This window comes from Maylandia zebra, linkage group LG20 (assembly GCF_041146795.1).
Source record: "Maylandia zebra isolate NMK-2024a linkage group LG20, Mzebra_GT3a, whole genome shotgun sequence".
NCBI lineage: Eukaryota > Metazoa > Chordata > Actinopteri > Cichliformes > Cichlidae > Maylandia > Maylandia zebra.
Genome location: NC_135186.1, coordinates 23,176,932 through 23,192,698, shown reverse-complemented (window position 1 = coordinate 23,192,698; position 15,767 = coordinate 23,176,932). Strand labels below are relative to the sequence as shown.

Genomic DNA, 15,767 nt, shown 5'->3' with positions numbered 1-15,767 from the left:
GTTATGGTCATCTAAACATAGTCAAACTGCAGCACATTTTTAAACATTCCCACCTGTCTTGTCAGCTGCGGTCTTAGTGTGTGTGTCTCCTTTTAACTCTCTTTTTTATGTTCGCTCTGCAAAGTCTCCCTTTCACCCACATCCTAAGTATACCACGTCAACCTGTCAGTAGTCATCAGTGTGAGATCTAGTACCCTGATAACAGAACAAAGACCAGTTTGAATGAACATTAAAAGAGCTCTAAGAAGTGAAGGGGGCGGGGCTGTTTTGTTGCGATATGAAAAGCTTTTCTCTTATCGGTCCTTGGTCAGGTACACCGTTACCACAATAGGGTAACATGAATGGAAAACATAGAATCAGCATAAACAAGACACCAGGAGGGAAAAACAGGTCTGTTTTTAACATAATTGCTGACCGGCCTCTGACTCAGTCTGTATAAGAATCACCAGCAGGTTTTAGGTCTGGCGAGCAGGCAGAATGTAGTTCATCACCTCTCAATCCCCCTTCATCCACCTCATTACCAATACACTTCTCCCAAAGGAGACATTACTGGTGATTGTTGAAGGTCAGAGGAACATCTAACCCACCCCCACTGTAGTGTGGAGGTGTCTAACCCACATTCAGGGTGCTGACATTTCGTCCTGATTGAGGGAGATATAGTTGCATAGTTGCCTTGAAATGACACTTTAGGGTTTCCAGATTTGAGATTAAAAAAAATTACCGTAATGTCAGTGTTAAAGTGAGGAAAGTGACGACCGTTATCAGTATTATTGCAGTGCTGTTAAAACACATAAAAAACACACATTACACATGCAGCAACAGGACAACATGTAGTGTTGGTTACAAAGATGGCTTCAGTTTATATCGCTGGCAATGTGCTAACAAGTCAGACTGGCAAACTGTCATATTTCCCATTTTTGATTCTTTTTAAATAGTGGGAAGTACTTGTGAAGGGATTTCCTTCCTGTCTTTTGCAGACAGGGTGACAATTTTTAATCACATCTTTCTCAGCACTATGCTGAAAAACGAAATACGACCACACTTAAAAGTCAGTCCTACTATTAAAAAGCTAAAAAAGATATCTGCCCTGTCTTTGGGCCAAACAAACTCGCTGTGCTGGTTCAACTGCATCTGTTGCTAAATTTGGTTAATGGTGAATAGTACTGTTGTTATTTTTTCAAAATATGGCAATCAAACATGATTTCATTTATAATTAGGACTTTAAATGGTAATTGTATGTTAAAAATGTTTGTTTTTTCATAAAATCAATGTCTGAAAAATCCCTTCTGAATTAGAAGGTACATTTTCATCCTTGCTTGTAGCCTCCTTTCTTCCCTCCAGAGTACAAGAGGTTAAACCTCTTGCACTGATAGGCAGGGGTTAAAGGTCATCTTCAATGAATGGAGTCATGCAAGTGGGGAGGGTCAGATCAGGACGCAAGCAGGCATCTGGAATGTCTGCTAGGTCAGCCTCAGGATCTGGGTTATGAGCTACATAGGTGATTTATAACCCCAGAGGATTGTAGCAGACAGCTTATCATCTAACTATGCAGCTTTACTGTCTACTGATTTGGAGGGGCACGGAGGAATGAGGATCTACTATCAAAGTAAAAAGTTTTCAGGGTGCACCTTTGTGGCTGTCTCTGAATCACTCCTTCTTTAATACTAATAAAGGTCTCTGGAAGAAGCGCAGACTAATGGGGGGAATCTGCACTGTGTGTGTATGTGTACAGAGCTCTAATGAGACATTAATCATCTCCTGATATGCGGTGAAGAAGAGAGGCAAAATTTCATTTCAGTTTCATAAGTGAGGAGGAGCGTAGGAGGCATGCAGGAATGTTTTCTGCAAACAGCGCTCTGTTGTAAAAACACTGCTCTCTATATTATGTGTTGGATACATGTTCAGTTAAAAGGCCTGGATTGCTTTTTTGTGTTCGCTAGTGTATATGTCAGTTTTTATAGTGTCCTCGGGCAAGATGCCTTAAGGACAGGGAAAGAAATGCTTATCACGAGGGAAGGAAACTCTCATTGCGCAGCTCTGGCAAGGCTGCAGAAAAATGCTTTATCGCTTGCTCACACACACTAATAGATGCTTACATAACGCCTCCTGTTCTGCCTCAGCAGCGTTTAAAGATTCCAAAGTCAACTATCTCTCCTTCTCCTCAGTCAGTCTCTCTGTCCTTCTGCCCAATTCTTTATACCAACCACCAGCTGTGCAATCCCCTCCTACCCACCGACAACTGCCACCTTTCTCTTTCCTGTGTGTCATTATATCCTTCCCTTAACTTTGCTTTATCTAAACAACTGTTATCATTCCCTCGATATCCTTCCCTCTTGAGTCATTAACATTCTCTGTTTCAGTGTTGGGAAGGTTACTTTTGAAGTTTTACAGATTATTTATCATTCTGTTATTTTTTTTTTCAGAAATAAATCCCTTTTATGTTAGTGTTTATTCCAGCTTTATTAAGACATCTTCAATTTTTTGCCATACAAGCATAAGGTTTGTCACAACTGTTATTGTTCCTATCAACTCTTAGTCAGGTGCAGCCATACTTTCGATCATTTAGATCTCTGCATCCTAATGTCTATGTGGCCCACACTACTTGCACATAGACTCCCACCAGTTCAAATCAACAGAGAGGAGTGTAAAGCAAAAACAAATCATCTGCAGGCTGGAGAGAGGTAGTTTCTGCTGGAAGAAACAAAAAACGCTTTACTCTGTACAGTAATGTCAGAGGCCTTTCCTTATTTTGGTTGGAATTTGAAGCTCTGAAAGACATTCTTGTCCCAAGACATGGCCACCTGCCTTGACATGGTCAGCTGGTTACTCGCATGACAGACTCGGGTTGGTTCAAGTAATGCATTTTGACATGCGGGCGGAATCAGAAACAAAATGCAAAAAGATATATCACCATTGTGGAATAAGTGGACACTGCATCAATGTAGAGACAGGTTCTTGAATGCTTTCTTGCACTGATGTTTGTCCCAGGCCTTTGCTCACCCGCGTGATTTGCAAAAGGGCCAATAGAAAATGCAACAAAAAAAGAATAGCTTCTGTATTCTCACAGAAGCGTTGCATGGGACATAATGTATTTGGATGCAACCCAATATTTTTATTTGTAACTAATTTATTTACTTGTTTCCCCCGTAATTGCACCAGATTACAATTACTGGTATGTGCATACCATACTGCAGCACTGTTTGGTCTACATTTGCTGTTGGCTGTGAAAGAAAATGGTAAGAGTGCTTTTCTAAGTTGTTATTAGTGTCTAAATGTAAAAAAATAAAATGAAATATGATTTTAGCCCATTGTTTTGTTGTTATTCGGCAGCATCATGGGATTATAATGTATCCATCAGCTTATATGGACAATTGCATCCTTTTGTAATGTGCTGTAGATTGATAAAGTTTTTTTTATCATGTTGCTATCATGTTATAGGGTGGCTGTAGCTCAGGTGGCAGAGCAGGTCAGCCACTAATTTGAAGGTCGGTGGTTCGATCCCAGGCTGCCTCCTGGCGGCATGCCAAATATCCTTGGGCAAGATACTAACCCCATGTTTGCCTACTGGTGGTGGTCAGAGGGCCCGGTGGCGCCAGTGTCCGGCAGCCTCGCCTCTGTCAGTGCGCCCCAGGGCAGCTGTGACTACAATGTAGCTTGCCATCGCCAGTGTGTAAATGTGTGTGTGTGAATGGGTGAATGACTGAATGTAGTGTGAAGCACTTTGGGGTCCTTAGGGACTAGAAAAGCGCTATACAAATACAGGCCATTTACCATTTCTAGGCAACATGATGATTACGTAATATCTGACATAGATAACAACCCCCAGAGATTTAAGATGCACTTGGTCTCGCAACTCCTGATGGCGTAGGAGGAATTAACAGATAAAGAAACAAACACAGACAGTCAGAGAGATCAAATCAAGTCAAACGCTCATTTGTTTTCTCTCTTTGTGCAGTTTGCTTTTGTAGATGTGAATACACAGTCGGATATGGACCAAAACAGTTTTACTAAAATTCTTTGGACAAGGTGGTCTCAGCCTGCTTTCAAACAGGCTCCAGAGAGGTTTGTTTATGATCCGACCTCAATCTGACTCAGTATATGCTGCAAGTTTTTTGAGCTAGCAGAGCACTATTGATTGTGTATTGTATAAAACCTGCACAATATTACCAGGTAAATACGAATGTTAAGAGTAAATTCTTCATGTTATCCACTTGTTCAGACCACAGCACCTTCCTCTCGTATTTACTTTGGTTGCTCCCTCCCCTCACATATCCGGCCAGTAAGCGTACCAGACATTCTCACATGGTTTGTAGTGCCACATTTTGGATCGCTTGGAGTTTTCTCTCTGTGAAAAGAAGAGTTTACCAACTCCTGAGCTGATTCTCCCCCAGAGGAAATGATCTATAAGTGTGAAAACACCCTTAATAACGTAATTGGTAAATGGACTGGTTCTTATTTAGCAGTTTTCTACTCTACCTGAGCTACACTACCAAAGCTCTTTACACAACCTGCCTCATTTACCCATTCATACAAGCACTTTTTTCGGTGCTTTTTCCATTTAAGTGGTTTCTATCTAACGTTCACACACATTTATTCTCTGATGGATGCGTCTGAGAGCAACTTTCCCAAGGATATTTGGCATGCAGACCAGGGATCAAACCACCAACCATAAGGTGTGGAAACGATGGCACACTCATCACTGGAATTTTCACATTGTTTTTGTTGGCATTGCAGTTGCAGATTTGCAGACTCAAAAGCCAAGGAGTGATTTTGAGTAGAAAATGTGTTTACTGGTGTGCAAGGTTAAAAGTTTTTTTGTTTTTTTCCTCCAAAGCATATAGTCTGACAGTATTATACATTTAAATTGTAAAAATCCAATGGCAAAGCTAAATATGCCAATTTTACTACTCCTTCCTGTGAAAGATAGATTGGCACAACACAGCAGGAAAATGAAAATGTTCTGAGTATGCTGCGTAATGCTTCGGTGCATTTGCAAATGGCATCCAAAACCAGCTCCAGGATGGCTGACAGCAAGCCACATTCATGGGTTTTCCTTTCCCTTGTTTCAAATCACAACACTTATAAATACACACACAACTCTATCGAAGTCATCTCGTTCTGCTGACAACAAGGAGTGAAATTCAGACAGTACTGCAAACTTAAAAGTTTGATGGACTCTTACTGCGTACTTTGCCCTGTGCAGAGGGGGGGGTCTTATATTTGTTTAAATTACTGATAATGGTTTTTGGGTTTGGTGATGTCACTGCTGATAACAGTTTTTAGGAAATAAAAATATTTGTAAAAAATCCATATGTTGGCTGATATTCTTTGTGGTACTTTTGTATTAGCACCCCCCTTTTTCCTTGGCAGGATGCTTATTTAACATTTCTTTATCTGTTTAACTAAAATGGTGTGTCCTTATGATGCTTTTTCTTGATAGCTTTTGGCCATTACTGAACTTAGAGCAGAAATTTCTACACATAATGTCAGAAAATTTTCCTCTTCTTTTTTCCTGTCTCTTCTTTGTTACACTGGCTATCTGCATCTCAGTTTGGTAGTATGCAGGACATGGAAAAAGCTTATTTCGGGTAGTGTCCTGAAAAATGTCAGGTGAACGTGATCTCACTTGTAGTAAACGACTTTGACAGCCCCGTCTTTTGGTTTAGTCAAAAATTCAGTTGTACTGGGCTACTGGCATTTCAGTCGTTTTTGTGTTGGCACTGACTTCGCAAAGTGCCAGGAACTGCAATTCAATACATCAAAATGGGAAGAAAATACCTGGAAGCACTACATAGACTGTAAGTCTTCTCTTCAAAATAATTTTCAAAGATTAGGGCTTAGATAAACAGATTATAAAAGCTACCACGCCCGGACTCCAAAAAACCAGTGGGCCCAAATCCTCACAAGCTTCTAGAAACCCCCTACGCTTTGTGTGTATCCTTAAGTGTGTGTAGACATGTGCATCCTGAACAAAAGAACTACAGTATACAGGCTTTGATAATCACTTATCCTCATGCTGGTGGACAAGATGAGCAGTCAAGCAACATGTGAACAGATGTGTGTTTTCCTTTTTCACCCCCCTATTTTTCTCTTTATCTCATCAACATGCACAGATGTACACACACACACACACACACACACACACACACACACACACACACACACACACACACACACACACACACACACACACACACACACACACACACACACACACACACACACACACACACACACACACAATCGCTTTCATTCTGTAGCCACAGTGAGGTAGTCAGGTTTCATTTAGCACTGATCTGCCAGTAAGGCTGTTGTCCTCTCACCTCCTGGTTATTGCTTCATGCGTCACACTGTTTGCTCTCCCCTGCTAAGCTATTCAGCAGTATTTACACACAAGTCAGTTATATGCACAAAGTCAAATTATAGATGACTCCATGATTTAGCCACATGATACACAGATGTTTCCATATTAATGTTTGATAAATGTATGTGTGTGGGTTGTGTGTAACAGAGAAATAGAAGGGAAAAGAAGTGGTGCTTTATGTGCATATTGTTTGCTTTTTCACCTGCTAACTTGGGATCTGTGCTCTCCACTTGACTGGATTGATTTTTTTTTCCACACACCCTTTTTTTTTGTCTTTGTGCTAGCTAAATCTTATCAGTCCTATTGAAGAGAAAGCACTTCACACAGCCCATATTTCCAAGTTTTGTTTGTTTGTTTTATAACTACAATAGTATTTTGCTTTACTTGAATTTAATTTTAGTTGCTATTAATAACACATGAAGATGGTTATAAGCATTTATTTATTTACTTTTTAGCTGAGTACTCTCAGGAACACAGTGACTGGACTCCTGACTGCTGCCAAGATAATGTGGAGATTTCCGGCCTGTGGAGATGCAGAAAGTAACCCCTCTTAATCTTAGTGGCTTCCAGCACCAACATGCCACTGCACAAAGCAGTGAGTGTGTGAAGCTGTTCAGTGAGGTGTAAAGTACAGCACCGATCACTTCCTGACTAACCTGTAGAACTTTCATAGCTGTTCCGAAGCACAGAAATACTGAGAGATTTTCATATTCCTGTTAGTCTTTCTTTTCAGATTTGCTGGATTTTCAACTCTGGCTTTTATCTGAAACTGAACTTTTTTTTTTTCTTATTTTTTGGTTCATATATGATAGATCCAATGGTGAAGTCTCTCCAAGCTCAGCATTTTTCATCAAATCTATCTTGCTTGCAACCTCTTTAGAGGACAAGACTGGGCTGATCACAAGTCTCTTGTCTAACACCTTTTGCTCTGTCCGAATTGCCGTGACCTGGCTTGGGCCAAGATTCAAAACAATGATCAATATGTTTCACACTATATTTTTTCACCACAGTTAGCCCATGAGTAAACAACAGAGAGAGAAAAGAGAGGAAACCATATGCTTAGTTTTTATATAAAATTTACACCAAGGTTTCTATAGAACCTGAACATTTGTGTTTTATGCTTTTTGCTTGCTGTCAAGGAAGTGACATCCTCAAGAAGATACTGAAGTAATTGTATAGTAAAATTACCAAAAAGAAAAAATAAATAATATGCATGGAAATATAAAAATAAAAAATAAAAGCACTATGTGCAGGAAGTTGTAATGTGTAGGAGTAAAGATTAAAGTAAAGATTTTTACACATTTATAAGGTAAAAATAAAAGCCAAAAGTTAAAGTTGTCATGGAATTGTAGATGTTAAAATTTTTATGCCTTGAAGCCTGCTAATGTTTGTCATTAATGCACAATTCCCATATGTAGTTCTAGAAATTATGTGTGTGCATGTGTGTCCGAGTCTGAGACCCCAGAGACTTGGATGAAAAAGATCTGAATGTCTGACAGAAAGACATCTTGCTTGCACAAAGCATGACTTTCACTGGGCCAGAGCTCCATCGGGGCAAGTTCTCCCATCTGTTTGTTTGTCTGTGTGAGAGAACGAGTCTGTCCTAGTCTGACCAACCACTCGGCCTATCCTTATTGGAAAATGCATAACTCTCAGAGGGGAACCAGCATTTGCATTCAGCTAGTCATACTCCTCATCATATTACATCCAACATTCATTTTTCAGTGAGCTGCTAAATGTTTTAAAAAACAAAACAAAACAGAAAAAGCTAGGAGGCTGGACCAGCAGTGAGGTTTAATATTATTTCAATAATCTGTGACAGTTTTATCATCATCACTACCATCTCTCTAGTGTTTCCATGATGTGCTCTTATTGCTACCATTTATCTTATTAACTATTCCATTCCTGACGTGGCAGAGTGATAAAGGGACCATTTTCCTTACCTTATTCCCAATACTGTCATAAGGCCAGAAGCTCCACAGGGAGGCTTAAATTACCAAAAGATATGGTTTATGGCATTTTCCTCTATATTAGTCACTACCCGGTACAGTTTGGCAGGATTAGCGAGGAGCTGAGAGTAGGATGATATTCAGTGAAGATCTGGGTTGAGTAAAAAAATAAAAAATTTTGTTACATATAATACAAAATAATATATAACAAAATGAGAGTCTGTTTTCATGCCATTTTTATAATTTAATCTATAGATAGTTATCCAATCCCTGTGCAAGTTTTTAAATGTATTTCTGCTAATGGTTCAAATACATGTCGCGCAAAAATTAGGATGATCATTATAGAATAGAATAGAATAGAATAGCCATTTATTGTGATTGTACATTTACCACGAAATTGTGGATTTTGTTGTACATTAAATCCACAATTATTAGTTTTTTTGTGCATGCTTATCAGTCCACCACGAAACTGTGTCAAAGGTCGTCCTTAGATGACAAACATAACTCCTAACACATCTTTGCTTTTACTGCACAGTAAGCAAACAGGCTGTAGACAAACATTCAACTTAGAAGCCAGGTAATACTTTTGCTTTTAACGTCTTGCTTCACATTCATTTTTGTTTAGTTATTTTTTTATTTTTTTATTTTTTTTTCAAATTTTTTGCGAGAGTGCTTCTACTGATGTGCTTCGTACAACCCCTATCTTTTTTAGGGGTCAGTTTATTTTACTGGCTGGAGTCTTTGTCTGTCTGACGGTGCCCTGCAGATATTTGGCTTTATAGGAGTAAGTAGAGCAGTGTGGCTTTGCAACAGCTTTGGTTTGCCTTTGCAAAACACAGGAAACCAGGCAAAGGCCTGCTCTGGCTTGTGATGGCAGACGAACAAATCTCAGGAGTAGGCAAGTGTAGGAGTGAGAAGTGAAGAATTTAAAACAAAATAAAAGCATGACTTCTTCAGGAAGAGAACTTGACCGTTATTCAAAGCCTTTTCACCATTTCCACTAAGTAGCATTTCTAGTATTTACTTAGTATTTTGCCAGTTAATGTGAGTACATTGAGTGACTGGGTGGTTTAAATTAGTTTGACCCATACATGTGATATGCACTGATGACTTCTTACTACATCAAATATAGATTCATATTTGTTTTGATAAGGAGTAGAGGTTTTCAGGCAGAAAGGTCTTTTCTTGTTTACTTCCTAGAGGAAAATAAGGGCACAGGCCAGAAGTGAATACCCCACATTCCCCCTAGCAACAGCATTGTTATTGGAGGGAACTAAGTTAGTTATGAGAGACATTAACACTATTATAAAGATGTCTAAAAATAAAACTACTGACTAATTGTAGTATTTATTACTTTGTAATAATATTACATGTATAAGCAATATACAGCTATAATACAGATTTAATGTCTTACGTGAGGTGGTAGTACCCTAAAGTGTGGCTATGGAAAAGTGACTGTGGATTTTTTTTTTTTTTTGTATTCATTGACGAGGTGAGGTGAGGTTTAAATTCAACCCTTCTTCACTCGGCGTCTGGTTGCACTGGACTGTGTCAAGCTCGCACTGTAAATCTGATCACCTACGATTACCCCATGCACAGTTTATGAGCATGGTATGCAAGTCAGGCAGTGTGTCATGATCTACTTTGTCATCATCCTTTTAAGTGCTGTTGCTGAGTCAACATTTTCTCACTGAGGCATGTTCGTCACAAGCACCTGTGTGATCCTGAAATGGGATGTGCGGTTACTCGACACGAAATAACCATTATTCACTGAGGTTTGAATCAATGCGAGCTTGTAGTTCAGCTGAAATTTGTAGATATCATCCTCTGTGTTGTGTAGTTTATGACATCTTGAGTGAATCGCCACCGCCACAGAGGGAATCATGCCTTTTTCTCAAAATCTAGCCGGTATTATTTTGCCAGAATAAAGCTATCTGTTGTTTGTGCTTCTCCCTAAGGGCACAGATTGCATTCTAGGATCAAGAGAGAGAAAGAGAGGGCTTTTTGTCCCACCACTGAATAACCATCACACTCACAACCCACTTTAAAGAGACACGGCTCCTGTCTGACAGCCTCTCTCTCTCCGGGGGTTCAAAGCTCGGAGACTTACGTAAGCGGCAACATGTGTATTGAATGGACAATAATGGCGGACTTAGGAATATACACACACATGTGTGGTTACATGCACAATGATAATCATACTTAATGCCTACCCATACTTCTATATTTATATACTTCACATATTTTTACATTGTATTCATTCAGTTCATACAGTGCATAGTACCTTTACATAGAAGTGTAAAGCAGGAAGCCTAGAAAGAGGCAGAGTGGACACTAACACCAGCTTGTGTTGGGTCAGGGATAGAGTGTGCTAATCATTACCATCTGCCTGCAGCAAAAATAGTGAGACAGAAAAAGATGAACAGAGGGCATTACGTAATACTGTGGAGTCAAGGCAAGATGATGAGGGGCAGCGAGAGTGTGGGATTGAGAGTAGTGGGTGTGGGTGTGGAAGGGGCAGCTGTCCGAGCTGCACCCCAGGCAAGAGGAACATCAACAAAAGCCTGGTCTTTTCTAATAGCCTCTATTGTCTTAACGTTACCTCATTGGACAGAATATCCCAGTTAGATGACATTTTGCTGAATGTTCTTCATTTTTAGACAACAGTCCTCATTTTCTGAGGGCAGCATTTACAACCCTCTTAGTCTGAAATAGACTGAAATCAAAAAGAAAGAAAACACCTATTACAGCAAGGGAGGAAAAAAATATGTTAGCAGCACACTTTGTGGCTGCCATCTATTTACCTGTCAGCCTCCTTCACAGAGTGTGTGCATGAGGATGACTAATGCAGGCGGAGCTATTACCTTTATTTTTGGTGTGCATATCTCTCTACCCCATGTGCATTTGGATTTGTTTGTGTTCAGTAACGATACCTCATAAGAAAACAGGAAAAACACCAGTCAGCATATGCTGAATGTGTAGGGTTAGGTTCCATGATGACTCAAACAGAGAGGTGCTTCAAAGTTTATTTTACTCGTGTGATTGTGATGCCGTGTTTGCTGTCTTTCTAACTGCCAATCACACGCAAGCCTCTGCCAATTTAAGGAACGTGCACCTGCTTTGAATATGAGGAAGTCAGCACACATACAGCACATACAGGCACAAAAAAGCTATCTGATGCCTGTTTTGGGGATCATGTTGAACACATGATCACATTGGACAGATAAGTGCTATTTAAAACCTCCACCACCGGGGCTTAGGGGAAGATCAGAGATTATTGTTGGCAGTGTGTTGCTCCAGTGAAAACTGGACCTGTCATACTGAAGTGATACAACAAACGATAAATATTACAAATACTGCCAAGTCCCTGTCCCTCTGCCTTAGGGCTGTTCGATATAACGATATATATCGGATGACGATATAAAAACGTCTAACGTTTCATTTTACGCTATCGTTTGTTTCGTGGTGTCGCAAAATAAACTGTTTAGGGCAATATTTTTTTCATCGTTTTGATGGTCACTGTAGTGGCTATGTTAATTTCTTAAAGTTCTCTCTTTCTCTTATATTTAATATAACCACACTACAGACGGACAAGCGCCTGTTTTTATGCGTTTTGGTTAGCAACAACGACGATAACACCATCGCGTGTCCGCTTGTTTATGTTCCACATAAACCTTTCACAATAAAGCTCAAGATCCTGTTGAGACTTTTCAAAATAAACTGAATCACGTGAAAGAGCAGATTATTTACGGATGAGAAGTAAAAAAGAGCCACCAGGTGCTAAAAAATAAACCTTAGACTCAAACGTTAAAACAGGCTTTTCTCCGCAGCACGCCGTGTAATAAATACTCACAAAGAAAGCGGCGGCCGCTACAACTTATGTCTAGAAATGTATAGTTTCATGCATCTGTTAAAACACTCGACTCCAGCTACATGACGCGCAGCTGGAAACACTTCCCGCAAGTCGAGCTGCCCGAGATTCACAGAATTTACAGAAAATGTTACATTTTTGTGATTTATATCGTTATCGGACGATAGAATTCTTATATCGGGATATGAGATTTTGGTCATATCGCACAGCCCTACTCTGCCTTCCTCTTTTTTTTTTTTTTTGAACTTCTAAAACTGGAGTCAAGTGAGGCACAGTTTCTTTCTTGGTAAACAAGATAGATACATCAATGTAGTCTCATTGACATGCAGGAGAAGCCCTAGATAAGAGGGGGATTGTTGGTAGTCAGTTTTTATAAAATGAGTATATTCTTTGGCAGACAGGTGAGATACATCAGTGGCATTACATGAAGAAGAAATAGCAGATAGAGAATCCTAAATAGAAATCTGTTTTACCCCTCTAAAGAGCAAATCAACAGTTGAAGTGGGAAATACATGAGCCAATCATAGGTAGGGACAGTAGAGGTTCACAGCAGTTTTAACTGTGTAATAGCAGCCATATCTAGTTGTTATCTTAGACATGAATTTATATTTACTGATCCACAACAGGAATTTGTATAGATTTGTACAGTACTCTAATGGGACACGTAGTTTTTATGTCAAAGTGAGAACCTAATATAATAATTGGCCTTGTTCCAATTATTTGACAGAGGCTTCAAAATAACTGCCCAAAGGCATTACCAAGTAGTGAGACACCTCTAGAAGCACCTTGGATACACATGCAATTATCAGATTAGGTTGGGAAAAACTCAGATGAAAGGTGTACTTTAGAAAAGCCAATAAAGTATGACAAATCTTCAGCCATATACACAGTGTATCGCTTTTTCAGTCATGTGTTTTGTAGCTGTTGACCTGGATCTTAAGTGGGCTATCGTTCTATAAACCAGGCAGATCCTAGGGATTTTGACTGGAATGGTAACTAGAGCAGAGGTGATGTGTTAAATATAGTGGGGAGGCCCTGTCGTCTCCCCAACAACAGCACAGAGCCCACTATAGTACCGGCTGGTGGTGCCAAATCGTAACTCGGCAGTATCAGAGTCCTCAAGTGTCCCCTTAGGAAACTTGGAAAAACCCCATGTTTTCCACATCCAAGTAATAAAAAGTCAGCTGGAAAATCATCCCACGGAAACAGCCCGCTCTTGCCTGGCTTATTGCAGTGCACATTAGGTGAAATGGTCATCTTTAAAACGTAACTGTTTTTGGCACACAATATACAAATATACACATCCTTGAACTCCCCCCCCCCCTCCCCGCCCTTTCCATAATCACACCTTGTTGTTGCTGCCTGCTTCTTGGCTGGGCTTTAAGTGGCAGTCTCTTTCTCTCCCTCTCCCTGTATGTGCCTGGGCCTGGCTTGTTGATTTTTAGCTGGTTGTGTTGTGCTACTGCCAGAGGGGAGTGTTTTTGGCCCAGCCAAGGCCAATATAAGTTGAGGAGGAAGGAAGGTAAGAGGTTGTGTGTGAGCGAGATTGAGTGAATGGTGTTGTTTCTGCATGTACTTAAGTGTGCCAAACGCTTCAACCAAACTAGATGCAAAACACACACACATGCAAGTACTGTAAAATAGAGTTAGAACTTCCCAACTGATGTATTACCTGTCTCATAAAAGAGAGTTGTCAATGGCACTGCTTGTAAATTTAAGAGCTTCAATTGCAAATTATGTCATTATAGTTCAACAAATACCAGAGTTACCACATAGTATGTGCCTACACATGTTCATGTGTGGGAGGGTGGAGGGCTGCTATGTTTATCATGTCACTATTAAATTTACTGCATGCCATAAATGCACCACGGATAGCCTCAATGGTTCGTGTAAACATCCTGGAAACCAAAACCCCACCCTTCTCCTCTCCCAAATACATATATATATATATACCACACACAGACCAACTTTGTTGACAGCAATCGCTGTTCTCTCTTTGCCTCACTCTGGGCACTAAATAAAGACATCCCCAGTTTAACTTGCTCCAAAATAAAGCCTCTCATAAGAAGATGCAGACAGATTTACGGCACATCAATGCTGTTGCTCTTTCAGCTGTCATCCACTCTTACCATGTTTAAAGGCTCCTTAGTTAGTTCACAGGCAGATGAGAAGTGAAAACAAGAGTAGCAGGCCGTGTCATTTAGTGTGCAATATCTGCTTTAGAGTGAGCGACAGACAGGGATGGTTATCTCTCTAATCTGGTGTTTATAAAATGTAAAATGTGACAGCTTTCTGCTTCTAAGTTGATGTAAACATTGATATCAAAGTCTGTGTGATATCAGATTAGCTCTGCTGCTGTCAGCAAGAATAGAAGTCAATCAACAAGTGCCCTTTTTAGAAAAGGTTTCTGAAGGAGGCCTTTACTGTTTTGTTTTTGTTTAATCAATGCACACTCACACACATTAAAAACTTGAACCAGATGCAATGAATCTGTGGTGTAGTTATCATTGCTTTTTCTGGTAAGGAGGAAGGAAAACACTCAATGTCAGGAAATCAGGGTGGGTTGTAGGGATGGGTATTAATGAGTGCTGGGGTGTGCTGGAATGGGTGTGTCTATATCAATGTGTACGAGAGGGGAATATCAAAGTTTGAATGAGGCCATACATCAACTACAGGGATTGTTGTCCTCCCAGTTTGTGTTTGTTTTTCCTAATCTCTCTTGCTAAGGCCACACACCAGAAAACAGACATGCATGACTGTCAGTGGTATGCTATCAGAGTACTGCACTATATGAAGGCCAAATGGAAGGTAACCAAGAGCCCTAACACAAATTTTATAGATGGATTTTATTAAACGAGAGATGGAGGAAAATCAGAAGTATGTCCCTGGTTGGCCCGAGTTATTGCTGAAAACAAGGCTAATGACTGCAATAGGACACAGCTAATCTTGTTATCTCTTTATCTCTTGTCCTCTGTGTGTGTGTGTGTGTGTGTGTGTGTGTGTGTGTGTGTGTGTGTGTGTGTGTGTGTGTGTGTGTGTGTGTGTGTGTGTGTGAGACCATGGCTTCTATCTTGGCAGTATTTGAATATTATAGAGTATATCCTACCATTTTTCCAAATGTCTGCGTTGAATTCACAAACACACACAAGTTTTGGGATGCTGGAGAGTAAAACCAACAACTTTTGTGGGAGCACATTTGTGCTCAGACTGGCTGAAAGATTCCTCCGTATCGGGTACATTCCATTTTGATCTGTTTGCTTCCTATCCGACGCATTCTCATCAGCGTGGGAGCTTAGGCACTTTTTAAACTTTTTTTCTGCGTGTGTAAAATGTTTTAGAGACTTCTCATTTGAAAATGTGTGTGAATGTGCGCAGATACACGTAGACTTGCTGATTTTGAAACGTACTTCTCTTGTTTGTTGATTCCAGCATGAAGTTTGTGTTTTGTGTGTGTGTGTGTGTGTGTGTGTGTGTGTACGCGCACCGAGAATTCAAGAGTGGATCTCTGCCAGGGCTTAGGGCTTGGCTGAGAAAATGCCTCAAACCAGTTTACTCTGGTTGTGTAGTGAAGAAGTCTGGGGCG

The 15,767-nt window shown here is 40.1% G+C and overlaps 1 protein-coding gene across 2 annotated transcripts in view; it reads left to right on the top strand.

Annotated features, from left to right (window-relative positions):
- The window catches only part of slc2a4rg (SLC2A4 regulator), a 40,906-nt gene that overhangs the window by 5,971 nt on the left and 19,168 nt on the right, over nt 1–15,767 (top strand). The gene's annotated exons all lie outside the window — the stretch shown is intronic.